We start from the raw sequence: 25650 nt of genomic DNA on the forward strand, positions 1-25650 counted from the left end.
GCTCCACCTCCCGGGTTCACACCATTCTCCTGCCTCAGCCTCCTGAGTAGCTGGGACTACAGGCGCTGCCACCATGCCCGGCTAATTTTTTGTATTTTTAGTAGAGACGGAGTTTCACTGTGTTAGCCAGGATGGTCTCAATCTCTTGACCTCGTGAATCGCCCGCCTTGGCCTCCCAAAGTGCTGGGATTACAGGCATGAGCCACCGCGCCTGGCCAACACACTGCATTTCTAAACAACCTAATCAATAGTACTGAAAGATCTACTGCAGTGTTCTAGGAACATTATTTGAAATCAAAGAATGACAGGACTATCAAGGAACTTATTGAGGAAATATATAACAAATAGTAACAAAACACACAGACTTAAAACTATATTAAACAAACAAAACACACAGATTTAAAATTATATTAAACTATATTATATTAAACTATATTAAATTAAAACAGTGTATGAATATTTTCAAGCCAGTATAATCAATGTTGAGTTAATTAATCTAAGATATTGTAGAGGATGCCTATTGCGTAAATATCTTAGCGTATCTGTAGTGCAGAAGGATGTTTTGGTGCAAATCAGCACGGGTCTTCATATTCTTTCCCACCGAAAGATTCAAGTCCCTACAGGGTTAGCTCCACTTGGCACCATATTTCATTAGCAGTGTGGTAGCATTCTATCTCAACACCCACAAAGAGAGTAGAAGAAAGCTTCGGCAAATAAATTGAGGCTAATGAGATGCATCATGAAAGGTTAACTTAACATATTACAAGGCTTTAATCATCAATGTGAAAAATGCCCCCCCACCCAAGTATTGACCTGATAAAAGATTTATTCTCTTTATGGCTAGGCTAAACATCAGGATTAAAGCATTAGTAGATTATTGTCACTCATGTGGACCAATTTTACTGAGTAGTAAGTCTATGCACACAACTAACATGAAAACTTTAAATATGGCATTGAGAGCTTCAATGAAATTATATCTGTAGTAAGTTCTAGATTTCAGGCACATACACATCTGGATGCTTACTCAATCAGGGTTGTTGTAATATTGAATATTAATCTGGCCCATAATATATAACTTACAGCCTGATTTTCTGATCTATGAATTCAGGAAATGGGCTGCAAACATTTTCAGGTAAAACTTCTGAAGTTTTTTCCACTCGAGTTGTGTGGAATTCTAGGGATTCTGCATACTTGGTTTTAGATTCTTTTTCTGAAACACATTTTAATGATTTTTCAAACAAAAATATACACACTTTAAAGGACAGAGATTAAAATTTTTCTCCTAAATTTGAGAGTTTAGACAAACTCTGAAGTTAAGTACTTGCACCACCTTTCCTGTGCATAAACTTGTATAAAACAATGTTGTCAAACAGATGTTATTTTCTCTCTCCTCTTGATACATTTCAGCAAAATACATAAGTAATATATTCAAATACAACAGCCATTCACTTTCACAGGAAAGAAAAGGCATTGCTGAAATAGGACATGAATTATTGTGATCAGGAGGACACTGGGGAGGCTTCCTAGACCAGAGAACATTTGGCTACAGTTATGTTATGTCACATATACATTATGTGACAATGAAGCAATATTAAAAAAGAAGAACCCACAAATTACTCAAGTTCAAAGACAAAAATAAATTCTAGCTTTCAAGTTAGAAACTGAAAAGTGCCAGAATTTTCTAACTGCACAATCTAAAAGCCAATCCATTGTTGCCTGCTAATTAAGCCACCACAGGGTTTCATATAATTAATAGCAAATCGTCTCTGAATAGAAAAATGAAATAGTTGCAACATGCCTTTACATAGACATGCATTTTAGACAGTCTGTTTTTAAACTATAGTATCAGGACAGACTTTCCATGTAGAAGAGATGATTAATTATGTTTTGGGTTGAATGCTCTCTTTATTTTCTTTCCTCTCAGGCTAGAAAAGCTTTGGTTTCTATAATTACTTCTCATTTATCTCTAGTTAAATGTGGGTGAAATTTTCTATTAATTAAATTTGAATTCATTCTAATTGGTAAGTTTAAAACAATGACAGGAATACATTATATCACATATTGCAACCCAAATAAGACTGAATAAAACAGATACATTATGTGGCAATGAAGCAATATTAAGAAAGAAGACCCCCAAAATTATTCAAGTTCAAAGACTAAAATAAATTCTGGCATTCTGTTAAGGTTAGAAAATACGGATTCTCTTTTATTAGGCAAATGTTTGGAAGAAGCCTTTGAAGGCTACCACCTATAGAATAGAATCAAAGATAATTTTCCTACACAGAGGAGAAAGAGAGGGCTCACTGAAGACTCCAAATTATTAACTATTTTTAATCATTTATTTGGCTTAGTTATAATCAATTTATTCATTGTTGACTTCTAAATATAAAAAATATATAGATAGCAAAGAGACTATCAGGGACTTCATGAAGCCATTGTTTTTGATTCAGGAAAGGTGTGGTAGCTGTTCTGCTTAAGTGCCACTGTTGTATGAATTTTGCGCCAAGGTTTGCTGATTTATTTCCTTCCTTTAGTGAAGCAGGAGGTAGTGCCTATCAGTAAATATCAGTATATATATTCTGCATTTCCTTCTCTCCATACTCAGAAGGGAAGAATTTTAAAACTCAGCCTTGCATTTTAAAACATATTGAATTTTAAAATTTTTAATGCAGGGAAATCCCCCAGAAATTCTCCAGCCTGCTTTCTTCATTTCACAGATGAGTAATCAGTTGCTCTGGGAGAGGATGCTATCTGCCCAAGGACACTTAGCTGATAGGAAATCTAATTTGCGACTAATGACAAATGTGTGCTCTTTCTTTCACACCAAGCACTTGTGGGCATTTTTTTTTTCTTGTCAGTGATCTAGGTAAACACAATTTCATAAAACTTGCAGATGAACAGAAACTGAGAGGAAGATCTAATGTGTGAGAAATGATAAAATAAGAGTTCAAAAGAAGGTTGGCAAGTTAGAGAGATAGAAAGAAAATGGCAAAATACAATTTTATAGAAATCAGTGTAGAGTTCTCCTCTAAGTTAACCACACATGCACAGACTCCTCACACATTTAGTTATGGAATGAAGAAGGTACATCTTAAGAAAAGCTTGTACCAGGACAACTAGTTGCCGAAAGACTAGTTTAAGTGGGTTTCATGAATCCAAGTGCAGTGTCTGCTGTATTGAAATTAATGGCCTGTTAATTTGGTTTAGAGACAGAAGACTTGGGCTAAAGTCCTAACCAGTTGTGAGTATTATCTGGGTATCATCTGTAATTTTTAAAAATGTATTCCTCCACTCCTAGATCATAAGAGCTACAAGGGAGGCACCATTCTTGATGTATTCTCTCCTGTATCCTAGGATTTTGCACTGTGCCGGGCATACAGTAGACACTCCATTAGTACTTGTTAAATCAATTATTAAGCTAATGTAACTTATCCTCTCTGAGTGCCAGTTTTCTCATTTATAAAATTAAGAACCTACAGTTGTGAAAGTGTTTTGGAAACTCCAAAGTGCTGTGGAAATATAAGCAATTACTACTGTTATTGAGAAATGCTACCAATAATACTTAGAGAATTTGATACAGTTCAGCCCGGAAAAGCTAAGATTCGCAGAATAGAGTTGTCCTCAAATATCTGAAGAACTATTTTATTTAAGGGATTGGACCCGTCTTTGTATGTAGTTCCAGAGGAGCAGATGGTTACCACTGTCCAGGCAGGTGTGTCTCAATGTAAGGACAACATCTGTAATATTAATAATTAGAATGTATCCTGTAATTTTCTCTCTATCCTTGGAAACCAGTTGAGATCCAGAGTCTTTCACTGGGAGGCTTAAAGCCTAGAGCAGCCTTGGTGCTAGAGGCGGACAGAGGTAATGAACTAATCTTGAACCAATTCATCACATAGCAATCTCAATGCTTTAGTTAGCTCTTACAGGTATTTAATGTGGCCAAAGGAATGACGGAAGTCTTGTTGGTTTGGAAGCCCTGCCTACCACAACCCCTACACCACCCCATCCCCCTGCATAGTCTGATGTCATCACTAGTGGAAATGTTTAAACAGCAGTGAATATGCATGATAGAATCTTGCATTGGATAAAAAGTGAATCTGTGAAATTCAAGGTCATATTCAGCTGAATATAAGCTAGAGAAATTGGAACTTTTGAAGGCGGCGATGAATACATGTGCTTAAAAAGGATTGGAAAGGCCTGGGCACCATGGCTCATGCCTGTAATCCCAGCACTTTGGGAGGCTGAGGCGGGAGGGATCACGTGACGTCAGGAGTTCAAAACCAGCCTAGCCAACATGGTGAAACCCTGTCTCTACTAAAAATACAAAAATTAGCCAGTGAGCTGAGACTGTCCCATTGCCCTACAGCCTGGGCAACATGAATGAAATCCCATGTCAAAAAAAAAAAAAAAAAAAGGATTGGAAAGAAGAGATATGAACTTCTCTTTTTGCTTCCCTGAAGTAGAGAAAACAGAGTTTAAGAAACGATTTATATTATTTGTCTCAACTTCCTAAAAATCATGACATAAAATTCTATGTAGGAAATAAAAATAACTGCAGATTTAACACACAGTTTATATATTAATCACATCAGTTTATAAATATCATGCAAACACATGAAAAACACACACAATGCATAAAGAAATTAGACAGAACAGTTCTTAATTTACTTCTTTTCATTTTGGCACTTGTGTGAACTTGATTGTCAAATGCATTAACCCACAGAAAACTTAGCGATTTGATGAACCTTGAATCCATTTAGAATCTGTCTTCTCTGCTAGAAAAAGAGAATGTATGTTTTTAGAAAAACATTTGGCCCACAGATGATATGAGAAAAAGCTTTTCCCATTTAAATAGCTGCTATTTTTATAAATGGAACCACATCAACTTTTCCATAAGGAGAAAACACACTCTTGTGAAGAGCCGAGAAATTCTAGGGTGCGTGTGTGTGTGTGTTAGAGTTGCCAAGTAGTTTTCCCTTACATTTATGCAACATATCTTAGGAAAGAAAAGAGATGCACGAAGAGTTACTTCCCTGTCCCTGTGCAGGTTAGTATAGCAGAGTGGAAGTCTTAAAGGAGGGTAAGGAGCCTAGGGGAATAAGTGCAATTATGCCTAAAGGATTTCCTGGAAGTCGGCAGGTAATGTGAAATGAAATTGGAAGAGTGAGGAGGCTGTGTTTCCCCCTGATGCCAGTGTGTGCTTTCATTTGATATTAATAGTTACTGAGCCAAGGTGGACCCATCTTAACTTTTTAAAATAATTCACTGCTGTCAATTACACACACGAGCTAGAATGTTCAGGCCACGTTCACAAACTTCTCAGTTAGAAACCCTGTATTTTTGAAAGTCATTATAAAATCTATCACATGGCAATGTTTTTCCAAGATAAAGAAAAATTAGTGAAAGTGTTACGCAACTTTCTGAAATTCCAAACCAGCCTAGTCAACAGGGACTACCTTCTACAGATTCATTTTCTTATTCACGTGGTGCATTTATGAGTTCCATTAATATAGATGAAAATTATACACAGGTATCCAGAAAAGACATCTGAGGCCTTCCACACTTCACATTATTATCAGTGGGGATATAAGAGGGCAGCTTTCTTTCTGCATCATCTCTCTCTGAGTGAAAGCTTGTTATTTAACTGCATTTGTCAGCTAATCAGCCAGAACGTGAAGCTATTAAAATTTAGAACTGGCCTCTGGAAAGGTAGACGTTCTGTGAAACGCCAAAATGAAAATTGCCTGGTGTTGTGATGACCACCGTAACTTGAAGCCATCATCATTAGGATGCATTTCTCAAGGCAGCTTACAGGGTGCACATGGATAATCATCGGACTGTATTTTCATCTGAAGCTTGCCATTCAGGGACTCCATCCTCAGTTCTGGGACAATAGACTAAATCCCCTCTCAATTTACACAAATCAGTGTTAGATCTCAGCTGGCAAAAGGCAGCCTTCGACGCTGTCTCCTTCAAAATGTAGAAGGCCACAGCTCCAGCTAGAGTCATTGAAAGGCAAGAAGAGCATAAGAAAATCCCAGTCCCAGAACAAAATCCATGCTTCTTCCAAAGCACATCCCAGTGCTGAGATCCGGTTGCATGAAGCATGTTCTATAGCTACTCTTCTGTGTCTCCTGGTAATTTCTATGCAATACTGTCTCAGTACATTTGGTAGTCTTTGTACACTAAAAATACCTTGAACTGGGTGGCTTCTAAACAACAGAAATTTATTTCTCATAGTTCTGGCGACTGGGAAGTTCAAGTTCAAGGCACTGGCAAATTCAGTTTTTGGTGAAGGTTTCCATTTCATAGTCAATGCCTTCTTGTTGTGTCTTCACAGGGTGGAAAGGGCAAGGGGTGTCTCTCAGGCCTTTTTAAAAATGAAGTTGTTAATCCCATTCATGAAGGTGTCATCCTCATGACCTAATCACCTCCCAAAGACCTTTGTTATTTGGCTTCTAATTACAGATATTTCAAAAGCAGAAGTGTTGTAACTTTTCAGGCTTTGTATAGTGCTATCATCTGAACGTTTTATTCCCCCAAAATGCATATGTTGAAACAGTCATCGCTAAGGGGATGGTATTAGAAGGTGGGGCCTTTGGCATGTATTTAGTATTTGTCTTAACTTTTCATCTAACTTCTAAATTCCTGGCCCTGAGTTCCATTGCTTTGTAGCCCCTGTTCTACTTAGATTTCTCTCGATGGGAGTCAGTGCAAACTTCTTTTGTTATAAAAAGGTTGTATTCTGCCACTAGTGAGTAACAGACGAAGAGCAATTAAGAATGGTCTTTTATTAAGATGCCAGCCTTTGTTGGGCAGTCTTGGGAATGTCATAATTGGCAAAATTCAGAAGCTGATGTGAGAGCTAGCATAACTATGTTACACTCCAGGGCTGTCACCAAAACCCAGGTTTGACATCTGAATTTAACTGACACTGTTTGCCTGCTTTGAGGCTGTCCTTCCATTTTGTTGCTAACTGCAAATGAGAATGGCTCCCTGAGGGAAGCCTTTGGGATCACAAATGCATAAACATCTGGGAATCAAATCTCTTTCAATTACATTAATTATCTGCTATGTACAGGAGAAAGTTTTGAATCTAAAATAACATTAATTTAATCTCAAGGTTAGAGAGAGATTTTAAACTTCCTTTAAACCCCAAATGGCCTTTAAAACCCCAGAGGGGAAGAATCTGGCTGGGTGTGGTGGCTCACACCTGTAATCCCAGCACTTTGGGAGGCTGAGGCGGGAGGATAACCTGAGGTCAGGGGTTTGAGACCAGCCTGACCAACATGGTGAAACCCTGTCTCTACTAAAAATGCAAAAAATTATCTGGACATGGTGGCAGGCACCTGTAATTCCAGCTACTTGGGAAGCTGGGGTAGGAGAATTGCTTGAATCAAGGAGGTGGAGGTTGCAGTGAGCCAAAATTGTGCCATTGCACTCCAGCCTGGGTGACAAGAGCAAGACTCCATCTCAAAATAGAATAAAATAAAACCCAGAGGGGAAAAATCTATAAGCACACTGTAATGAAATTGTGATAAAAGATATGCAGGGAAGCACATCCTTGAGGTACTTCATGAGAGTGCCTGGTAAATCAAATGTCTGGGATGCTTGCCTCAGTCAATGAGGCAAAAGAAAGTCTGGGCTGCCAAATTATTTACTTAAGAAGTGTTTGTAATGTTATTCTACCCAATTGGAACTGTCTGCCTGTACTAGCTTAGTGCTCAATACAGTTCAATTCTGTTGATCCTTTTTTTGAAATCTCATGCACATTCTTCTCAACTAAAGATGCCCGTTACCGTCACTAAGCCAGCCTATCATCCATCTCCTGCCAGTACAACCCACACCATGTGAATGTTACAGCACCACTTCCATCATGCTTCTCCTTGTGTAAGTAGCTCACCTACTGAAGCAAACCTAAACCTCCATCGCCTTGCCTCAGCTTGCAGCTGATGGTCTTCCACGCCATTCCTGCAGGCAGCCTCTTCCTGGCAGTCAGGAAGGGCTTCTTGCTGAATGGTCTGTACAGTGTTCTCCTTGGCACCCGTTTTGCTTTTACCTATGCTATGGTCACTGACTGTAACGTCCTTCTCCTCCTCTCCTGCTTGCTGCCATCAAATGTTAGTCATTCTCGAGGTCCTCTTAGGTTCTGCCCCACCTGGCTCTTTTGGCCCACACAATCTCTCCTCTTCTCTAAAAAGTGTTTATAGATTATAGCATGGGTTTTGCTATGGTTGTGTGTTTTTATGAGCATGTGTGAATATGTATGTATCTATAGATAGACACTGCTGGTAATTTCTTAGAGAAAACAGCTTCTACTTGTTTTCTTCAAAATGTCTGAGACCAGTTGTTTTTGTTTGTTTGTTTGTTTTTCGGGAAAAAAACCCTGACATCAAGGGGAGAGCATGACACAGCCCCCACTACCACCAGTGATGCAGCCGAGTGAGTTTCCCACATTTGGGGAGATCACGGAAATCAGCACATCAGAATGCAATGGGGAAGCTCACCCTGGGAAAAACCACTTTCATGATCATGCCATCTCCCCTGCCAGGTAAGACCAGTCTGTGAATTTCTCTGTTGTCATAAAATATGCCCAGCAAACATGGATTTGTTATATTCTACCTCGCTTCTAGTGAGATATATCCCTTAATGAAATAAGTGACTGAAAAGTCACAGAAGATGTCACAGCACCATGTTATCTGGCCTCCCTTACCTCCTAATCCGGAATCACCCCCTTTAGCTATCTCACCTCCCTTTATCTTTATGTGATATTAAAGCATCATTTGGAAAGGCCAGAGGGTGTAGCTGGGATCAAAAGTCAGGCAGACAAATATGTCATGTGTCCATATTAACAATACAGGTTTCTTCCTAATTTAGAAATCAGAACATAGTTTCACAATAGTCAAAAACCAACAGCAAATCTGATAGTCAAAGCCTAGTAAGGTTCACTTCTTTCATTGTGTTAATGTATGAATATTTCAGTGACTAAGGCACATTTCCAAGAAATAACAATTCAGGGGAAAATGTAATTTAACAATATTTTTACATAAAACTATTATGTGTTTAAACTTATATGAATTCCATTTTGAAATATTTCTCAAACTGTAAACAACACATAAAAGACACATGAATCACTTAATTTGCCTACATCTAATCTGAAGGTATAAATATTTTGGGTTTAAACTATTGATCTGAATATTGCACTGAAGACTATCATTATTATCTTAATATGTTCACATAAGGTCCAATGGTAATTTGATGTTTTTAATGTGTCCTAATGGTAACATGATTTGACTGTTATATTTACAAAAGGAACAACTAGCACCCTACTTTCTAGCAAACAATAATGTCACGTAGAATCTCTGAGAGAAAACTGCATGGGCTATGTGTTTCTCTAGTCATTTTTTCTTGGACAAATTTAAAGTTGTATCTTTTTATTTTCAGTAAGTATCATGCCCTGAAAAACCTCCCTTCTCTGTGGTTCTGTGGTAAAGTATCAAGGGCATAGACTCTGAAACCCGATGGTCCCACATTCAGATTATGATTCAGCTATTTCTTAACTGAGTGGCACTGGGCAATTCATTTAACATCTCTGAGCATCAGTTTGGGTATCTGGAAAGGATAGACTGGTGGTGGCATAGTACTTACTATTTAAAGTTGAGATATGACTAAAATAAATAATTATTAATAAGGTGCCTCTCTTGTTAGAGTGATAGAACTGCCAGTACTAGCTAAAGGGAAACAAGTTGTAAAATACTACACACCGTGTGGAGTTAGAAAGGCACCCTTGGTTCCTTTGCTACCCTCTATCTTTTGAAGGTAGTTATTGTTCACAGGATCTCAGCAGCCAGAAATACTGCTGCTGATTTTATAATTTTCCAGCAGGCACTTGTGAATCACCATATGCTCTAATTTTTTTTTCTAAGAAATTCTGGCAGCATTTAAAAAATGAAGTCACTATGCCAACGCCAATCTAAAGATGCCAATCTACAACTTAAAGTCTTTGCTACTTTAATTCTTCCGCATGAAGTCCAAATCTCTGCCATTGACTAGTCATGGTCAGTGTCTTTGTCTAAATGACACTGTGTAGAATGACATACAGTGGGATTTTCTCTTTGTTTGAAGTCAGGTGGGGAAAGGGGTTGTGCATTTGACATGTCTTTATTCTTTAAGAAACCCTTATTAAACCTTTAACACTAATTTTTTCCCACTCCCTTCAAACTTTGAAGGAACTTTGTGCATTTCACCCAGAACAGAACTCATCACACAGCACTGATACACAGGCTATGGGGAAGGGGAAATCAGGGGCACAGAGAAGCACAATGCAGGGGTTTGAATTTAGGAACGCTAACGTTCCTCCGAAGCAGACGGCTCCTTGCTCTAAGAGCTCCAGTGTCTCCCCACAGTCCATACACCTGCATGGCCTCCCCACTGCCAACAACTCTGCCTCTATTTCGTCCCCGTGCCACGTCAGCCACACATGTCCATCTTCCTAATGATCCTTGCATTTGCTACTCATGGCCACCTCATGGTTCTTACACTTGCTGTCCACTCCGCATGCTTTCCCTCCCCAAGCATCTTTCCATGGCATGCTCCCCACTGCTCTCTGTCTTTGTCTGTCTGTCTGTCTCTCTCTCTCTCATTTCAGATGTGTGTCCCTTGAGTGTTACATCTGAAATAGAGCCTTCCCAAACTGATCTTGCCATTCTCTTATTCTGCTCTATTTTACTTCAAAGAGTTTATCACTGCCTGAATTTCTGTGTATTTTCAGTTCACTGTTTCTTCCACTAGTCTTTCTTCCACTAGTCTCTGGCCTCAGGAAGACTGGACGTGGTCTTTTTTTCTACTGTATTCTCAGCATCAGAGCAGTGCCTGACCATGATAGAAACTCAAAGACTAAATAAATACACTAGTGTCATATGTATATCGAATAGTAGACTTTCAATTGTTGATTTTCTAAAAAAGCAGGAAAGAGTCAGGGACTAGCATGGTACATGGCAGAGGCCTGACGTAGTTCCTTTAACTGTATTGTCTCATTTAATTATTAAAAAAAAAATGGAGTATCTTTCATTCTTGTTTTAGAGCTGAAGCCTCTGATTTTAGAATTTAAATTGTCCAATCTAAACTTGTCCAATCTAAAGATATACACTTAGGAAGTGACTGCCAGCATTTAAGCCCTGGGTTTTAGATTTCAAATTTGATAATTTTGTCTCCATATAACACAGATGTAAAATAGTTTTTAAAGAAGCTTAGAGAGTTTACAGACTTTGTTGATTTTTAGTTAAGCGGTTATTATTACAAGGTAATTGATTCAGCAGCTGGGATAAGAGAAATAAATAAATGAATGTTTATATAAGCAAAGAGCCAAACCAGCAATTGAATCAATAAAGCCTACTATGCTTTCATTTTTCTCTGGCTCTCCTTCTTTCCAACTTCCCTTGAATAAAGGTATCCCTTAAAATTCAGTACATGTTCTTTTCGGTCTATGGAGAGCTCATTCTTTTTGATGACTTCATAACCTTAATTTTGCATTTCTATGACTGACCTTCAGTTTGAATTCCAGTCCTGTCTCCTAATGTCTAGTGAACATTCTTACTTTGAGTTCTTTTCGTTATGTCCTCAAAGTCAGTATTACTCTGTGTCCCCAATTGGCTCCTTGTCCTAAATTTTCTTTCCCAGGCAGTAAGCATTAGCCATATTTAATTCCTTAACCAAATAATTGTTATATCCTATTAATTCTTCCTTAAATTATGTCTATATATTGCACTTATATCAAATTTACTATTTTCACTGCCAATATCGTGTTTCAAATCCATATGCACTCACACCTTGATTGCTATAATAGCGTTTTTTTGTTTTTTTGTTTTTAATTTTATTTTTACTTTTGAGTTCACAGGTACACGTGCAGGTTTGTTACACAGGTAACCTGTGTCACGGGGGTTTGTTGCACAGATTATTTCATCACCAGGTATTAATTAAACCTAGTACCCATTAATTATTTTTCCTGATCCTCTCCCTCCTCCTACCCTTCACCCTCCGAAAGGCCTCAGTGTCTGTTGCTCCCCTCTGTATGTCCATGAGTTCTCATCATTTAGCTACTACTTATAAGTGAGAACATGCGGTATTTGGTTTTCTGTTCCTGTATTAGTTTGCTAAGGATAATGGCCTCCAGCTCTATCCATGTTCCTGCAAAGGACATGATCTCATTCTTTTTCATGACTGCATGGTATTCTGTGGTGTATATGTGCCACATTTCTTTAACCAGTCTATCATAGATGGGCATTTAGGTTGATTCCATGTCTTTGCTATTGTGAATAGTGCTGCAATGAACATACACCTGCATGTGTCTTTATAATCGAACAATTTGTAATTCCTGTGGTAATGGGATTGCTGACTCAAATGGCATTTCTGTCTTTAGGTCTTTGAGGAATTGTCACTCTGTCTTCCACAATGGTTGAACTAATTTACACTCCCACCAACAGTGTATAAGCATTTCTTTTTCTCCACAACCTCGCCAGCATCTGTTATTTTTTTACTTTTTAGTAATAGCCATTCTGACTGGTGTTAGATGGTATCTCATTGTGGTTTTGATTTGCATTTCTCTAATGATCGGTGATGTTGAGCCTTTTTTCATATGATTGTTGGTGCATGTGTGCCTTCTTTTTAAAAGTGTTGGCCGGGCGCAGTGACTCACACCTGTAATCCCAGCACTTTGGGAGGCTGAGGTGGGCAGATCACAAGGTCAGGAGATGGAGACCATTCTGGACAACATGGTGAAACCCTGTTCCTACTAAAAATACAAAAATTAGCTGGGTGTGGTGGCACATGCCCATAATCCCAGCTACTCAGGAGGATGAGGCAGGAGAATCGCTTGAACCCAGGGGGCGGAGATTGCAGTGAGCTGAGACATTGCACCACTGCATTCCAGCCTGGTGACAGAGCGAGACTCTGTCTCAAAAAAAAAAATGTATCTGTCCACATCCTTTGCCCACTTTTTAATGGCACTGAGGTTTTTTTTGGTAAATTTTTTAAGTTCCTTACAGCTGCTAGATATTAGACCTCTGTTGAATGTATAGTTTGCAAAAATTATCTTCCATTCTTTAGGTTGCCTGTTTACTCTGTTGATAGTTTCTTTTGTTGTGCAGAAGCTCTTAAGTTTAATTAGATCCTATTTGTCAATCTTTGCTTTTGTTGCAACTGCTTTTGGCATCTTTGTCATGAAACCTTTCCCTTATTGACATTGCCCTAAATGGTATTGCTTAGGTTGTCTTCTTTGGTTTTTACAGTTTTACGTTTTACATTTAAGTCCTTAATCCATCTTGAGTTAATTTTTTTATATGGTGCAAGAAAGGGGCCCAGTTTTAATCTTCTGCATATGGCTAGCCAGTTATCCCAGCACCATTGATTGACTAGGGAATCATTTCCCCATTGCTTTTTGTTGTTATTGTTAGGTTTGTCAAAGATCAGATAGCTGTAAGTGTGCAGTCTTATTTCTGAGTTCAGTATTCTGTTGCATCAGTCTATGTGTCTGTTTTTGTACCTAAGCCATGCTGTTTTGGATACTGTAGTCCTGTAGCAGCTTGTTGATTGATCTCTCATTTCCTGATAACTCTGTTATAATTTATCTGGTACATTAGTGCCAAATTGGCATTCCTTAAAGTTCTTTCAACAAGTCACTGCTCACAGTTCAAAGTCTGAACATAACAGCTTTAGTAGCTATCCACAGTGTGGCTCCAACAGACCTTGTGATCTTAACTTCTACTATTCTTTAATATCCTCCAGTTCAGAGAAGTCTTCTAAATATGCCCTATGCATTTTTGCTGCCAGAAAATTTTCTACATTCTGATCATTTTGGGGACTATAGTTTTTCCTTCTCTCAATTTATTCAGATCCCATAAGGCTTTGCTTATGACCCACCTTCATGAAGCCATTTCTGATTGGGTTGCCATATTGCTTAATTCCAGGAGACACCATTAACATATTTGTGCTCCAGGGAGCAAATTTCTTGCTTACTTTCTAATATTACCCTTTCTTCCCTTTAGACTTTAGTCTTATGTAAAGTTTAATTGATGTCATTCTGAAGATTATTTAACTTTTTCACTGTTTGAATGGTAACATATACTGAATATAATCTTCCCATTTCCCACCTATTTTCCCATTCCTATCTAATCTTTCTCTTGTCCCACTTGTCAATTTTACTCATGGCTTTTCAGGGTCAGCATGTGTTTCTTAAACACTTGCTATGTGTCTTGGACTATTTAAGACAATAGGCACACAGTGTTGAATGAATTAGACTTGATCTTTGCTTTGGTGCAGCACTCACATCATTGTACACACAACCTATGGGGTCAAGTGCGGCAAGGCGGAAGTATCAGATGCTAAGGAGGTTTTAAGAGTAGGCTAGTGAGGTCATGAAAAGGGCCCCAGACATCTAATTCATGCATAGTTCTCAGGATCACTTCTAGCTTTATTTATACTGCTCCACGTGAAGAGGAAGCCACCAACCCCAGATCTGCTAAAACGCATTCAGTGTCTCACACTGTCTCCTGGATACTCTACTTGAGTAGAATGAGAAGTGCAGTCATTACATCTGCCACATTAAAAGCACATGTCTTCCAAATGTACATACAGTGCATACATGGATGTGACATTGGTATACCTTTAGTTTTAGTATTTTTAAAATTATATATAGATATGTAAATTATTCAAAGGCAAGGAGCATGCCTTCTCTCTGCTTTGTAAACAGTATTTGCGGTGAGGGTTAGCAACCCCAGCTGATCGTGACAGACTGTATTTAAATTTCCACAGTTTCAAAGCCTAGCTTCTCCCAAACCTTAAAAAAAAAAAACAAAACCCAAAACAAAAAAAAAAGCAAAAGCAATTAGAAGTTATAAAGTAAAACAATATTATCTAAGTGCTGGGCAACTTGATGTATATAGGTTTTGCAGCTCTGTCATTTTAAGCCATTCTTGATATGAGTAACTGGGTACTACAAATTAAACTTTAAGTTTAAACCAAGATACATTATCTATGTCTATCTATCACCTATCTATTTATCTAACATCTATTATCAATATCTATCTATCTTTAAAGTAAGATACATTATATATTGTAACCGTATTCTATTATCAAGGTAGCTGGCTCGATAGTATCATATGTGTTCAGAGGCATTTTTTCCCTCCTTTCATAAATCATTTTTGAGTCTTTTCTATGGGATAGAGAGAATTAAGTGTAAGGAGTATTGAAGATTAAGTTAATTTATAGTGCTTCTCTTTGCTCTCAGTGTATTCTTAATGTTTTAATAATAACGCTGTGGACCCTACTCCCTATGTTTTAGGACATAGAGTGATCACTGCATCTTGCCCAGGTTTCATTGTTACCTGCCAGGAACTGAACTGGACATAAGATTCATCCATGCTCCTGAAGACCCTTCTCTGCCATCTAGCATGTACCCTGAGTCAGTGTCCAGGAGCCTGGCTGATAGAACCAGCCACTGGATGTCACCCTTTCTCTATCACCAACCAACAGAGCTGGCTGCTCACAACCACCACCAAAGTACCCATTGCTGGTCTGAGGTGCTGGCAATAAGGCACCAGCTCACAGATTAGACCACGCCTTCTACCTTATCTCACAGAATTCTAAAAGAACTCATCTTCACTAAGTCTGTCTGTCATCATGAACTACCTATTCTGTTTTGTTTTCTCCCATTTCTCTATGAGAACAGGAACTTTTACATAGGCAATGACTTAATTATTTGCATAGAGATTTCTGATGATTCTTGATGATGAAGAGAAAATACTTTTTGTATTAGCTTTCTAGGGCTGCCATAACAAAATACCATTGTTGGAGGGGTGGGGGATGGGGAGTTAAACAACGGAAATGTATTTCCTCACACTCTAAGAAAGTCTAAGGTCTATGCAAGTCTAAGTGTTGGCAGGGTTGTTCCCTCCTTTAGCCTTCTCTTCTTGTTGGCCATCCTCCCCCGTATCCTCACAGGTCTTCCCTCTGTACATGTCTGTGTCCTAATTTCCACTTTGTGTAAGGACACCAATCAAATTGGATTAGGGCCCACCCTAATTACCTCATTTTTATTTCATTACCTCATTAAAAGCCTCATCTTCAAAGGCAATGTACCCTCAACAATTTGAGGGGAAGGAGGCAGAATTGAACCCATAATGCTTTTCTTTTTCCAGTTCATCTGATTCTTGTGTTTTCTCTTATTGTTGCTGACAGTTAAACCACACAGAATTTATATAGGCTGTCGGAAGTTGGATGGTGTTGTGCCTTTTAAGAAACTTAAAAAGAACCAACTGTCTCCACACTGGATTTTCTGAACACACAAGCCAGGGAGGTCAACACTGATGACTCACGTCATGTTGCTATTTAATCCTGTCCCACCTTCTAATATACAATCTGTCTTGTCTTCCCAATTCCACTCTGCTATGTATTATCTAAAATGCAGAATCCAAGGCTAATTCTGCTCTTTATTTCCAGGTGCTCGTTCAAAATATATAATAGGTCATGTGAAAAAAAAAAAAAAACACTGGACTATAATTCAGAAAATGTGACATCATCCATGTTATAAATTAATAATGTATCCTTCAACACACTGTCCAAGAGGATATCATAAAACTAAGCCAATAATACTTTCCCTGATTTCAAATAGTGTTTTAATAAAGTTAAGCTCTATATGAATGTGTGTTGAAAGCTGTAAAGTACCATCTAGCATATTGAATAGCTGTCACTGTCCATTTTTAAGATTATTGTCATATGAATGAATGGATGACCTGCCGTTTTATCCTTTAAAACCAGTTAGTTTCCATTCCTATGGATCTCATAACTCTCTCCACTTACCTTTATTACAGTGTTCCTTATACTGTATTTTAATTGTAACTTTACTCATCTGTTTTTCCACTGAGTTATAAACCCCTGGAAAAAAAGGATTGTGTCTGCAAGCAGCTCAGTTTGCTCAATGCATAACCCTACATGGTTCTCAGGAGAAACTCACTGTGCTCTCTGATGACTGACTGCTTCTCCTCAGAGCATGTCAGCTGCATTTCTTTCTAGGTAGCAGTCTTCTTTTCTGTCCTTCTCCCCAATGCCTCCAAGTCCCCACCCATCCATAGTGGTATGTAAGCATATTTTCAGTCTCTTCTGCTGTTACCCACCCCAGCAATGTGTGGGACTGTGCTTGGGTTTGGTGTTTCTTTTCACCTTGTTATTCATCTCTGTCCACTGAAAAGCTTAAACTACACAGAAATGCCAGGCTGTTTTCAATTACCTTTTAATTTATGTATTTATTTTGAGACAGAGTTTAGCTCTTGTTGCCCAGGCTAGGGTGCAGTGGCACGATTTCACCTCACTGCAACCTCTGCCTCCCAGGTTCAAGTGATTCTCGTGCCTCAGCCTCCTGAGTAGCTGGGATTACAGGCGTGCGTCACTACGCCCGGCTAATTTTTGTACTTTTAGTAGAGACGGGGTTTCACCATGTTGGTCAGGCTGGTCTCAAAGTCCTGACCTCAGGTGATCCAACTGCCTTGGCCTCCCAAAGTACTGGGATGACAGGCATGAGCCACTGCCCCCCCAATCCCCCCCCCTTTTTTTTTTTCTCAAATCATACGGCAGTTCTGCTAGCATGATATGGAGTGCAGGTACTCCAGGGCTGGGTGACCTAGTGATATGGGATAACCACCCAGTTAATTTGAGGTTGTTGAAATGTCTGCTTTCTGACTTCCCTGTCCAGGCTGTCTCTGTCAGATTAGAGCAAGTAAATGATAATGAGGACTTTGCATAGGAAAATTAATTCTGGGGACTGTAATCAGCATCATCCTTACAGAAAACTTACACATGTATGTAAACACTGAGGAAAACCCTGAAATATCTGCTAGTATAATAAAAAGAGGCAGTTTTGAGATAGAATGCTGGATTAATTAATTTATTATGAACCCAAAGCATGTTGTTGTAAGAGAGACAAATTCGATTCCTTTAATGTGACTTGGACATTACATGCTTGCCTTCCTTGCTTACTTTGAATGTGATCAAGTTCAAAACTAGATAAAAGGTGGAGGAGAGCCAGGCATTTAATTGGATTTCTCAAAGTGTATTTTCTATGCAATTCTCTAGTTTGTGTTTGTGATATTAACCAGAAGAATTTGCTTTTCAGTTCTGGAAGCATCAACAGCCCTTCTTGTTAGGATTTTGGATATTTCTTTGCCCTTTTTTCCCAGAGTACTTCCTGATTTAAGGGAAATCCTAATCCTTTATTGTTATTTGTGCCTTTGTGGAATATATATATATATATTCTTACTCTGTACATTTATTACAAGATTCTCTTCTTTCCTTCAACAGAAGGACCCATGATTTGCTTTTCCAAATCTCCCTTCAGGGATTTATTAACCACCATGACTCACAAATGTCTTTGATTTTAGAGCTTTCTACTTCTCTTCCACTGTGGTGTATTTGAACATGCATAAGAATTTCTCCCTTCAAATTTTTCAGTATCTAGAATTAATGTCTGAAATGGAGCTCTCTTTCTTAAGACATCATTTTCCCTATTTTCATGCTTCCCACCACTCACATTCTCTTTTGAGTCTCCAGGCTTGTGATTCTGGAACCATTAGGGGTTCTCTCTTCCTCAACAGGCCAGCAAGTACCTAATGTTATCAGCTTTTCGGAGATTCATAGGTGCCTTCGTGCCCCAGTTTCTGATCTCCAGGTTAGTCCTGTGAGATTTGGTCTCCATTTCCCAGCCCAAAACAGAATTTGTGACTCACCTGGAAGATCACGCCCCTTACTCTCTGCTAAATTAGATCCTCTTTTTGAAACATATTTCACAGATTCTCTGACCATCATAAAGTTCATTCATGCAAGTTTCTTTTTTTTTTTTGAGACGGAGTCTCACTCTGTCGCCCAGGCTGGAGTGCAGTGGCCAGATCTCAGCTCACTGCAAGCTCCGCCTCCCGGGTTCACGCCATTCTCCTGCCTCAGCCTTCCGAGTAGCTGAGACTACAGGCGCCTGCCACCTCGCCCGGCTAGCTTTTTGTATTTTTTAGTAGAGACGGGGTTTCACCCTGTTAGCCAGGATGGTTTCGATCTCCTGACCTCGTGATCCGCCCGTCTCGGCCTCCCAAAGTGCTGGGATTACAGGCTTGAGCCACCGCGCCCTGCCTCATGCAAGTTTCTAAACTCTTCTCTAATCATTTGGATCACTTCAAAATGTAAAGCGCAAGCTGTCGTGCACCGGAGTTTCGTGTGTTCTCCCACTTGAAAAGTTCCAGTAAAATTCAAAGGATCTCAGGACTTAAGATCCCAAGGTAAACTAGGGTGAGAAGACGAATTTTAAAATGAATATATGAAACTTTTGATAGATAGTATTAGTTTTCTAAGATAAAAAAGTATATTAAATTAAAAATTCCAATAACATTTACATATATTAATAAGGACCTTTTATTAAAAAGCTTGTATTATGCCTGTCAGACAATTTTTGGAATCTCCCCTTAATAAATGCCTTTACATTATTATTATTTATATTATTATTAATAATAATGCCCTTACATTATTCTTATTTTTTTCTTTCTTGCAAATAATATATACTGAAAGAGGCTTCTTCTCTTTGCTTTTGGTCTTCAACCAGATGTTAAATGCCTTTCTGATATTAAGACCTCAGATTCTACCTCTGGGTCCTATCTCTACCTTCAAATCTTATAATCATTTCAGTTTGTTCCCTAGGTGAGGTTCTAATTCTAGTATTTTGGGTTTTTTTTTTTTTTCATTTTCCATTAATTTCCCCCAAATATCACTTTTACCAAGCTTTATTTTTTAAAAAATAGTAACTTCTTTTCACCCTCTTTTATCCACTCTACTTTTCTTTTTTTTTTTTTTTTTAATTTGCAGTCAAGGCATTCCCTCATTTATCTAATTATATCTAATAAGAGTAACGGCCATAAACACGTAGGAACTAAGCTATTCCTAATTATGTCTAGAGCATAGTCAACTATATTTTAGTGAAGAGAACTAGAATTGGGGTAGATTTACTAGCTGGCTTTATTCATTTTTTTTGTTTGTTTGTTTAGATTCAGTGGTTACATGTGCAGGTTTGTTACGGGTATATTGTGTGATGGAAAGGAGGGAAGGTGCAAAGGTTAAAAAACTACCCACTGGGTACTATTCCTTTGCTTTTAACTATCTATGTGTGTTCCATAATTAAGTGTACATTATTAAAATAAATACACCACCTAGACATTAAACACCAAATTCCATAAAGCTAGGTGAATTCTTCACACTTTAGCATACCTCACTGTCCCTTTTTGGAAAATTTTTAAAGCCTTATTCCTGAGTCCACCATAAAGATGTTGGTTAAATAGTTCTGGACTTATGTTGGAGAATGAGCATTTTATGTAAGGATCCTGGTGATTTTGATGCAACTTGATCTTGGATCACATTATGATAAATATAGATGAAGAACTAGAGAAGAGTAATTAGCCATAAATCTGTAGAACATTACAATTCGTTTTATTTGTTTTTATGTGTACCAACTATAATGTGGATCTGGTATCGATATTTGTGCCAAAGATATAGGTGCTTGCATTTGAAAGTGCATGCTGTGTTTTCTTTTGTGCTATCAGTAAGTCAGATGAAGTAAAGAATTTGCAAAATGTTGATGAAACGTATTTGCTAACACACAAGCATTAGCTCTTTTTGTGAGCGGCTATAAAGGAACACTTGGTGGGCAAGGAAGTCCCATGCTCTATTTCTGTCCTTTCCCCTTTACAGCTGGGTGGCCTTGAATAAACACAAAACCTCTCAAACGTGTGTCCCCTCTGAGTATACTCTGTGAATGGCACTTCCTACTTCAAAAGGTTGTGAGGCTCAAATGAAATGTACTGTAAGGTGCTGTAACAGGCATGAAATATAGGTGGCATGAATATTTTGGCATGTGAAGCATTGTATGCTGGATTTTCTAGCCTTAATGAGCTGACAATTTTATTCTCTCATTTCTACACTCACCAACTCGCCACTTCTAACCTTCACATTACATTTTTTTTTGTAAGTTCTGAAGTCTTACCTTATTTCTTCTGGAATTTCTCAAAATATAGCAGTCGACAAAGGACAGTCATTTGACAAATGTTTCAAGTGAGGGACTTTACAAGCATGCCTACTCATTAGTAAAGGCTTCTTGCTAATATTATTTTCAACTCCTTTCTCCAATACTTCCTTACAAGCAACGAGATTATTATTAGGGAGAGAGTCAATCATGGCCTTCTGCAACTGCTAAGGCACAGCAGATTGACAGATTTCTGAAAGCCAAGATCACTCAAGATGATCTTTGACCTTCCTACCCCATTTCCACCCATTATTGTTAATATTAACTCTTCTGACCAACTTTGAGTAAAATGTACAAATGTTCACTGAAACCCACAGTGTGAAAATGTGTCTAAAAACTTGTGTGCATTAAGGAAATGAGATGACTGAGTCAAACCCATTCATTGGGAGAACCCACTTGAAAAGTAATGTTCACTGCGTATCAATTGACAAACTGGATGTATTTATATATTGGCATTAGAGCCTAAAATTAACACAGTACTAACTTTCCCTAGAGAATGATGCAATGAAATGTACTACCCAATGAATATAAATAGAAAATGTTACTGAAGCCTTATTTGGCCTTTGTGACAAGTGAGAAAATACATGTAAATCTAAATGATTACAGTAAAAAGATCTATAATTGTTAATAGGAAATAATATCCAAACAAGAGACTACCTTCTTAACAGTGTAGAGTTTAAGGAAAATGCAAGTAGAATAAGTAAAGAAAGAAAAACAAAATTGGCAAGAGTGGTACAAAGATTAACAATTACAGTGAACTGTAGCTATTTTCCTGTTGTCAGACAAAATCCTTAGATTTGAGGTAAACAGCCCTGGTCCACACCCAAACACCACCATTGCTTTGGATTCCTGAAACAACAGGAAATAAAGCTAAGAGGTTTCTGGTACAAAATGACAGCTCTTCATTTTAGTGTCACTCTGGTTGACAACTGATGCACAGGATACATGTCACAACTCATCACTGCCTATCTTGAGGATGTGGGTCTTGCAAGCCTCCAGCAAAAATGAAAACTCTGAACAACACAGTGAAATCTCATTTCACAAGATGCACTAGAATCAAGGCCATTTTCTTGGAGGAAAAAAATCATAGAAAAGAGTTATTGATTTATGCCCCACATACACCGCCATTGCAAGAGGGCTGTGAAAAATAAAAATTGTTGTTAGTTGTAAATCCAACCTCATAAAACAAATCTTGTGCACTAGTATTTTCTTTGCCCTTCATACCATCATTTTTGTTGTTTTAACCAATTAACTCTACGTTTAAAAACCAGGAGAATTCACATAAAGCTGTGATTTCTAGCTTCTCTTGAAAAATCAGAAGATTTAGCAAGGGGCCCTATAGTCCTTGACAGAACAATCAGTTGGAGCTGAGTAGAACCTGCCTATTTTCACTTTTTAAAAAATTTGATTGGCTTTTTTTGTATATTGACAAACTATAGTGTGTGTGTGTGTGTATATATATATAAAGTATAAAGTGTATATATATATAAAGTACAAAGCAATGCTATGATTTCTGAATACAATGTGGAATTATTAAATCAAGCTAACTAACTTATCCATCACCTCAAATATTTGACATTTTCTTGCAACAAAAACATTTGAGATTTACTCTCTTAGTGATATGGAGATGTGTATTACTCAGTTATTGGCTGTATTCACCACACTGTGCAACAGATCTATAAAAAAGACTCACGATTATTTATCCTAACCGAGGCTTTGTATCCTTTGATTATCATCTCCCCATTCCTTCCACCCGCCAGCCTCTGGTAACCACCATCTACCCTCTGTTTTCATGAGTGCAATTGTTTTACATTCCACATATAAGTGAGAATAAAAGTGTTTTACATTCCACATGTAAGTGATAAGAAAAGGAAAACTTTTCTGTATGAGAATGTGTGGTATTTGTCTGTGTTTGACTTATTTCAGTTAGCGTAATGTTCAGTTAGCGTAACGAATTCCATTCACGTTATTGCAAATGACAGAATTTCTTCCCTTTGTAAGGCGGAATAGTATTTCATTGTGTATATGTATGTACTACATTGTTTTTATCTATTTTTGTGATGATGGACACTTTGACTGATTCCATAAGTTGGCTATTGCAAACAGTGCCACAATCAACACGGGAGTGCAGACATCTCTTAGACATACTGATTTAGAATCTTCTAGGTAAATACCCAGAAGACAGATTGCTGGATCGTATGGCAATTCTATTTTTAGTTATTTGAGGAACCTCCATACAATTTTCCATAATGGCAGCACTAATTCACAGTCCCATCAGCAGTGCACAGCCTCTTCTGTCCCTCAACATGACCCATCACTTCCTACACCCAAACGGATTCACTCATTGACGCGTCTGATGTCCTAAACATGTGAGTTTGAGATCATTTGCTAAACTATAAATAGGGCTGTTGTGTGATTCATTCCCTCCACATTTTATTTTGAAAATTATCAATTAGCTATATATATTAGTGAGACTGTGATGTTTGTAGCTCTGTCATAGGCGATAAGGCTTCTTGCAGATACATGGAAATATATGGGAGATAGGTAAATACCTTCAGGGAGAATTGGAATGCCACTGCGTCACACACACACAAACTTCCAGTGTCACAGCAGCAATTCAAGCAGTTATGTCCTCATAAATGGGTGCAGTTGGCTTCTGACCATATTCATTCTGTCATTCTTCTGACTCAATTTCTTTTTTTGCTTTATCTGTTTTTATTTTATTTCCTCTCCATCTTTCTCTCTCCTCCTTTTCTTGCTCACTCTCTCTCCCCCTGGTTCTCTTTCCTGCCAATAACTACTGAGGCTCTCTGTAAGCATCTGTGCTCTCTCTCTCAAAGTCTCTAGTCATTCCTAGCACTTTGCAGTTGGCTCCTTCTCTATGGTTCTTAAATCTACCAAAGGAAAACATCTAATTTGGTCAGTAGTCAGGTGCTACTCAATATAGAATGTTCTTGTTGGGTAGACTTTCTGGCCCCGATCAGAAGGGACTGAGATAAATACTACATGGGCAAACCAAGCAGGACCTCTTATATACAACACTGCCAGTGGTCCCTTTTTCTAGGGCTAAATAGCAAGCATTTTCATATATGAACTAATATCACGGACAGGGCTTCTATGTTTTAGCAGCAGTTCAAAGCCTGAGATTTTTTTTTTCTGTTTCCCATCTTTATGTCCCTTGGGGATTTAGTGCTACCTGGCAGCAGAGAATTAAAAACAAAACCACCACCACTACAACAACAAAAATGTACCTCAAAGCCCATGTTATATGATTAAAAAGCCATCTCTAATAATTTAATACAGTTATGATATGGAAAAGTTGGCAAACGCAAAACAATAGCTTGTGTTCAAGGTATGTCTTTATTAGTGGAAGTTTATCAAAACAGATGTTTATGCTATTTACTATAAACCAGATGGATTCTAAAATATTTTATTCTATAAAAATGTATTGACTTTATATGAAAAAGTTATCAAAAAATCTACAAGCTGGTGAAACTCTTTAGAATTATATTCCTATTACAAGTTTATTTTCAATTTCAAAAATGTGCTACATAAATGCAGCAAACATTTATTGCCCCATATTAAAATATGTACTTTATTATGTGCAATTAAAATTTCATTACCTTAAACCAAAAAGTGAGTTGGCCAGATAGTAAATAATTTAGGCTCTAAGGCTGAAAAGCCCTTATATTAATTACTCAACACCACTATTTTGCCAAAGCAGTCACAGACAATATGCATTCACATGAATGAGTGTGGCTGCATTCCAATAAAGCTTTATTTATAGAAATAGGGGACAGGCCAGATTTAACCAGCAGTTACAGTTTGCCAAATGCTGCCCTAAGCTGTTGTTTCATTGTTAAGCTATAAGAAGAGAGAAAGTCCTTTTAGGACTGTATACAAGAAGTGTATTTAAAAAGAAAAGAAAAGGAAAACTTTTCTATAGTGTCTTCTCCCTTGTTTAATTATTTCTTTTGTTTAAGTTAACTAGTAACTTAGACCTTCTGGGATATGAGGAGGGGAAATTAAATCTCCTGAATCGGTGAGGTTTGCTGCCTCCTTAAAAGTTCAGCTTTTCCATACCCCTGATTCATATCATAGAATAGTGGCAGTTAGGCAACACACACTTTCTTTTTATTTTGCCTTCATATTCCTGAACCATCAGAAGTAGAAAATAAAAATAGCAATGGCAGCCTAGATAGCAGAGAAAAGCAGCACAAAGCAAAACAAGAAGCCAAGACTAGAGGGGCAAACCTGCCATGACAATTACTCAACCAACCGTAGTACACGAATCACATCTTAGGATGTAGACACAAGCACAGCACATCAAGTGAGTCACAGATAAATTCATGTTGCAAATATTTAGTGGGTGATTAACATGTAGCCAATAAAAGTTGGATTTTGCTACATGCAGAAATCATTAGACAGTATTCTATTAAGCATAGAAATAGCTCTGTAATCTTGTGTGTTTTCTCTGAAAATACAGCTGAATTGAGGGAAAATGCCACATACGATATAATTTAGGTTGTGTAAAGTGTGTTACA

At 37.9% G+C, this 25650-nt stretch overlaps 1 protein-coding gene and 1 non-coding gene across 7 annotated transcripts in view; both read right to left on the bottom strand.

Annotated features, from left to right (window-relative positions):
- Nucleotides 1-25650, bottom strand: part of FGF14 (fibroblast growth factor 14) — a 665893-nt gene that overhangs the window by 51301 nt on the left and 588942 nt on the right. The gene's annotated exons all lie outside the window — the stretch shown is intronic.
- LOC116270635 lies at nucleotides 8398-8562 on the bottom strand. Its single transcript, XR_004178788.1, has one exon. It is a non-coding gene; the product is annotated as a U1 spliceosomal RNA (small nuclear RNA).

Source organism: Papio anubis, chromosome 15 (assembly GCF_008728515.1).
Source record: "Papio anubis isolate 15944 chromosome 15, Panubis1.0, whole genome shotgun sequence".
Taxonomy (NCBI): Eukaryota; Metazoa; Chordata; class Mammalia; order Primates; family Cercopithecidae; genus Papio; species Papio anubis.